The sequence below is a fragment of the Struthio camelus genome, chromosome 1 (genome assembly GCF_040807025.1).
Source record: "Struthio camelus isolate bStrCam1 chromosome 1, bStrCam1.hap1, whole genome shotgun sequence".
In the NCBI taxonomy this organism is placed as follows: domain Eukaryota; kingdom Metazoa; phylum Chordata; class Aves; order Struthioniformes; family Struthionidae; genus Struthio; species Struthio camelus.
In genome coordinates, this window is record NC_090942.1 from 22,610,896 (window position 1) to 22,617,269 (window position 6,374).

Below are 6,374 nucleotides of genomic sequence, written 5' to 3' on the forward strand. Positions count from 1 at the left end.
CTCCTGCTGAAGCCGAGCTAATGTGAGCAAAGAGTGTAAGATTAACAGGGCCAGGGAGAGAGGATAAGCAAAAGGGGAACTGTGTGTAGCACAGTGAGATGGGGACTCCCAGGGACTTATGAGTCCTGGAGCATTTTGCTTCTTGCTCCAATGGATGTTGATGTATTTCAGCCAGGGACGCTTGAACAAGCAGGACAGCAGCAGGGATCAAGTCTCTCTTAATGAAAGGTTTAATGAAAAAAAGCCATCATCATCTCATCTGTGTATCTTTATTTATTTGCACTACGGGTTTACTTCAACTTTAAATGCTCCTTGCTACACTGCACTGGAATTACAACGGCTTTCCATGTGATTCTTAATACCACTGCCTGGCAGGATGAAGCCTTTATTTTGCAAACTTCAGACTGGAGTTGGAACGAATATTGCTGATTTCAATACCTATTGAGCAAAGCAGTTAAGCATGTACTTGAATTTCTTGTCAGAATTTGAGATTTTCAAGCAGAAGAATAAAACAAGAAACATCTTATCTTTTGACAAGAGAAAGAAACAAATATAAAGACATTATCAACTGAGATCTCACATTTTACATTTGTGTATTTAGTCTCCTTAGGCAGTCTCCTGCCAAATAAAATTCAAATAAAAATTGTAAATGCTATTTTTCTCATGGTATTATTTTCTATACTTTGCTGGATTCTATCTGAACCTATATTCAGTCTCATATTGGTAATTTCATTTCGAAGTTACATGCATTAACATGCCCAAACTTGGTAATATTTTGAACAGTTCCTGCAATGAGCAAGGATATAGCTGGGGTCTCTACTGCAGAAGCATTTCAGCATCTTGTCTCACTCTCTTCGGCTCCAATATCGAACCTCCACAAAACGTCCACATTTGGACTCTATAGAGCCTTTTGGCTAGCACCAGGGGAAGCACTCTTAACTCCACAATGATCAACTGCTTAATAACATGGGAACAAAAATACTAGGTCAACGCTGCACAAACTCCCACATCGCAGAACGTAAATGTACTCCTGGTTTCATTTTCTTGGTTGCTGTCAATAACTAGCTTGGAAGCCTTTGGGAAATGAAGTGCTTGTAGCTTTTTGCATGTAAAACAGCTTTAAAAATAATGATCATAGTGTATACGTAACTGCCTTAGTCTGGCTCTTCCAGGTTTGACTGGAGACTTGAAACATAACCAGCTGATACAGTTATGATATTTATTGATGAAGCAACACAACACTAAGAAACTAGTAATACTAATGAATAAACTACTGTGATCGGTTGTACTCATTCACAACCATATCACTACAAACAAAATTGAGTTACAATTCTGTTGCCTATTTCTACTAGCAGTATTAATTCATCATTATATTGCGATGAAGAAGTCTTACAAATCACATGCAAGCTCTATTAAGTTACAGTTCTATTACCTTCTCTTCTCTACTTAGTATTAGGGTACAAGCCTATCCCTTCTTGTTCCAGCCTCCCACACCAAGTCTTTCAGACAGAAACCTGATGAGAGGCCAGTGGGTGTCCCAAGGGGGTTCCCTCCAGCAACCTGGAGGGCTTGGGACTAGGCATCCACACTCCTACTGTCAGATCTCACCCTTCTTTGTTCTCCACTTGATTACACCTTCTTTTCAGGAACTCACCTTTTTACTACCCCTAATTATTTTTTCCTCATTCATCTCAATTCTGCTACATCCATACCCAAATGTGGTGTTTCTAACGCTGTTACCTAGGCAGTTTTGAGCCAACACTGTATGACAGTTACCTAGATGAGGACAGCCTTGTGCCCCAAGACTCTCTTCCAAGCCTTGGTTCATGCTGGTTACATTTCATCTGTATCATATGCTATTTGGCCAGAATTATCCTACTGTAGCCTTGGTTCTCCTAACTAATTAAGCACAAGTAGTTTCTCATCTCATGCACAGATAGCTTGCATACCAGAGCAACAGAATAACCCATTTTGTGCTCACACAGTATCTTTGCCCTTGAATAGTTTCCACCACCCTCCTCGTTCCCGTCTGTGAAGCTCAGTGTTGCAGTGGGACCTCTTGCCACAGTGTGCCCCTGCACATGCCAGTGCTTCCACCTAAGTGAATACCTGCACATGACAAGGAAATAACGCAGAAGTAGCTAAGAGAACATCTTGCTACTTTAAAGCCTCATGACAGGCCTTTCTTAGCCCAAGAGGACACAAGAAAGAAAGGAGGTAAAGGGGAAGGCAGAAACTGGTCCCTTACAACCTGCATTGCTGACAGGCCAGTAGATGAACAGGCAGAAGATACAGGCAGTGGGGAAGAACCCAGCCCATATAATTTCTGCCTGCAGCAATGCAAAGGCAGGGATCAGGTGCCTTCCCTAGAGAAATCCTCTGTGCAGAAGGCAGAAACTGAAGTAGAAGAAGCAGGAGAGAGACACAGCAGCCAGCCAGGCCAGCACTCAGGTGTCACCTGCCAGGCCTGCGGGGTCAGCACAACCTCCTGTCACCTGCATGATTCTCTTCTGTTTGAATATGTTACCAAAACTCAGTAGACACGAAAGGGAAAGGGACCTGGAATTGGTACTCCTTCTCCAGACATGTTAATAAGGCCAGTTGTATGATCTCTTCATGCCTTCTTACTTCATCTGAATGGAACGGAGCAAAATTTGATCACTCATCTCTGCTTGAAAAATAACGTACAGCATAGTGAAGACTAACTTTTTCAGGCCCAGTTGAACAGGATTCCCCAGGGAACTGTGGGACTGAGAGGATGAGGGACATAATCCTCAGCTTCTGATCCCAGAAGTTGAGGTCCATTAGCAAGTGCACTGCTGCAAAAAACACTTCAGCTCTGTCAGCAACAGAATCGCATCTTTCTACTAAGAGTTACATCTTCTCGACAGGGAGCACTGAGCCTCCTTCTCCTGCCAAAGCCTCATCTCAACGCCAACAGCAAGTCAGGCTGCACTGCCAGTTGCCACTTCCCTCTGTCATCTGGCATCTCACTTCATTTTACTTCCCAAACCCTCACCTCACTGCTTACACCCACTGACACAGTCACTGCCAACCACCAATTCCCATTGCCAACATACGCCATCTCATCTGACTGGGTACATCTACACTGCAACCAAAGGCACGGCCGCCGCTCACACAGACATAGAGCAGTACCTACAGAGTTGTGTTTGCACTAACTGTACACTCTGCCCAGCAAGCACATCAATGCAGCCACAGGGGTGACCAGCCAGCATCGAAGCCATGCTGCTCCCATGCTGCTGCCCAGTGAGCTATGCAGTTTTAGAGGTGGGCTGGCAGCGTTAAGTATACAAAAATTAGAGTCACAGTCTTGACTGAAGATAAGAAACACGCCATAGCCACTTCCCAATCCTTCTGCTTAACCTTAACAGAGAAGTTTCTTCCTCTTCAGAACGACGTCCTCCTGGGGCCCTGCGTGAGGTAAGCACGGTAGCATGACTGATGTTACAACAACCAGATAAAAAGGCAGTGCTTCTAAAGTGACTACAAAGCGATTTTAAGTGACAGCAGGCAACATTTGCCCACGGGGAAATGGCTGAGCTGGGTCAAGACATAATTTTTATCACAGAGGCTGGATGGGATTCCTGTGTAAACTGTGGACTCCTACAACGTGGAGATGATTCATCTCATCTGGAAGAGGACATCTGAATCTGGTCAGAGGAACTGCACCATCAAACTATTTACTTCTCTTCCTAAACTATTCAGAAACAGCATTCTGCAATGTTTAGCTCAGATGTAAACCTTCAGGTTTGAAGAGATAAATCTCAACTTTTGTTTAGAGCTAGTGTACCCTCTCTTCAAAAAAACCATATGTTCTGCAGGCTTCATGTCTCCTCATCAGAATTTGCAACCAATCTCTCACTTTTACTCACTGCTTTTAAATTTCAGAACTTTCAGAAAATAACATTTAAAGTGTAGCTCCAAATGTATATATTGATCCTTTTTAATCAATCTTAATGTGAAGTTTAAGTGAAAAGTTGTTACATACATACAAATACATAAATTTACAGCGTTATTAAATATTTTTATTTCCATGTGCATTTAATAGACATAGTAGAAATATTAACAGGTGTTTTTACTGTGCAACTTTTAAAATGACAAAGCATTAAATTTAGCAAAATAGCAATTAAGCTACAAAGTTGAGTACTCCAATATGCAGTATGAATACCTATGATTTGAATAAAACCACTCTGCATAAGGCGCATGGTTATAATCTTTTGCATCGGGTAGGGTTTTTTGACTTTCCTTCCAGAAAGCAAGACACACAGGCTCACTTCCTACAAAAAATAACAGTTGATCTTCAAAAAGCAGTGTATTTTTAAATGATAATACCAAATGATTTATCAGTGTGTTTATAAAATAATACTCCTTCTTTACCTTTTGTTAGAATTAATTAGAATTCATTCACATGGCTTTCCACTTTGATCTATAAATCAAACTCTGACCCTAACAGCAGCTTGTGAAATATTTATTAGCACAGGATTATTAGCACAGCCTGATTACTGTCTAGATCATCCAGTAGCATACATTCCTGCATGTTACTGCCAAGAAACCTGGCTTTGGTGCTCAATTATATATTATGACAGTAATTTTCTGTGTCCCAGTCTTTTCCCTAGTATAGGTTTCTATTTACCCACATTTTGGTTTCACGGTACCGTTCCATCTTGACTATCTCTTTGGCTTGCTATAGAGACTTAATTTCTCCAAGCAAGATTACAAAATGGATATGACTAAATTAAATAATATTTTAATAAAGAAAGCTTCAAAAAGATATATTTAAGTTACTCATGGATGTCATTTACTTTTAAAAATGAGTGACTAATTTATGGTTATTTTTCTGTGGTAGTGGAACTAGATGTAATTTGGGGGGGGGGGGGAATATAACAGATGACAGCACAGCTGTTCTTATGTTCTTAAACTTCAGATGTTCACACGGAGATTCCCAGAAGCGGGTATGAGAGCCTGGCATTACTTCCTCACGGGAAAAGAGAGTCAACATCTAGACAGCGGACAAGTGGTAAAGGCTTGGGCAGGGGAAGAGAGGAGGAGAAATACCACAAACGACTCTGAGAGCAAAAAGCACGCAGCTTGTTTTTAATGAGGTAACTGGATGAGCAAAGGAGGGGATTCAAAAAGGAGATGACAAAGTGAAGATTAGAGAAATGGCCCTTTCAGCAACATTCTCAATGCACAGGGCAAGACTGTCAACAGCAGAGAAAAGCACAACGAAACAATTAAGATGCTGAAAGCCTGAACAAAAGCTTTGCAGAAGAACAACTGTACTGGCTCAGGGCACCAGTTCACCTTGCTCAGTGTCCTCCCTCTGGCAGCAGCAGTAACAAAGGCACGAGGAATATAAGTTTGTTTGTTTTTAGAAAGAAAAACCTGTATCTTAGGGAACCGATCAAGATTTATGCATAGCCCAGATACAGTCATCACAAGGGAATGTGGCACATCCATCCTGCACCCTAGGTAAAAAGGACCAGGGTGCAGACACTACATAGGGATTTGGCAGTGTTTGCAAGACCTGCCAAGAGGCTTGAGAGAGCCTGAACCAACCCCCACATGTAGCAATGACACCGGGTAGACTCCCCTCCTGAGTTCACCGCACCAAACTCCTCACTGCTCAGCCTCCTACCAAGCCCTGCCTATTCTGCTGCCAGAATACAGCTGGTGAAGAAGAACTCTCTGCTATGCTACATCTTAAGGACACACCATAGTTGGACACACAGGTGACTGGAGCAGTCCTTTTCTCCCTGTTTTCTGAGCATTCCTTCAGCCTACAAGCCAGAGACCGCATGCAACAGGATCACAGTTCTACAGCCAGTCACTGTGTCCTTACAGCCTCCTCTGGTCACTGTTGCCAATAAGTCTATGGAGGGTGAGGAGCAGGGAAAAGTAAGCAAGTGATGGTGACAGCCTTCAGCTTTAGGCTATCCTACCTTCCCACTCTCAGTGTTATTCAGGAGCAGGTAGCAGTGACAGCTCTGTGTCTGCTGCCTGGGCTCCTTCCTCATCAGGGCTCTTGCCAGCAGGACATCCCTCTTGCCTTGCTCATTACATGTCTGGATGGAAGCACTCCTACAGAGGAATATAATTTGAAGTTTGCGTGCAACAGTTAAATTTGAATAACAAGATCATAGTATTTTCCACAGTGACTGGGGAATGGGAGATTTCAAGGTAAAGATGAAAATCTCTGCCTTAGTCATGCTGTATTGCAGACGACAACCAAAAACCTTCGAGAAAAATGTCACAGATATTTGTTTAGGAGTATCTCCGGTTTTCATCTAACTACTGCTAAATATAGAGTCCATAAACAACTTGATAATAAGGCACTGGGACCTGGAGCTTCT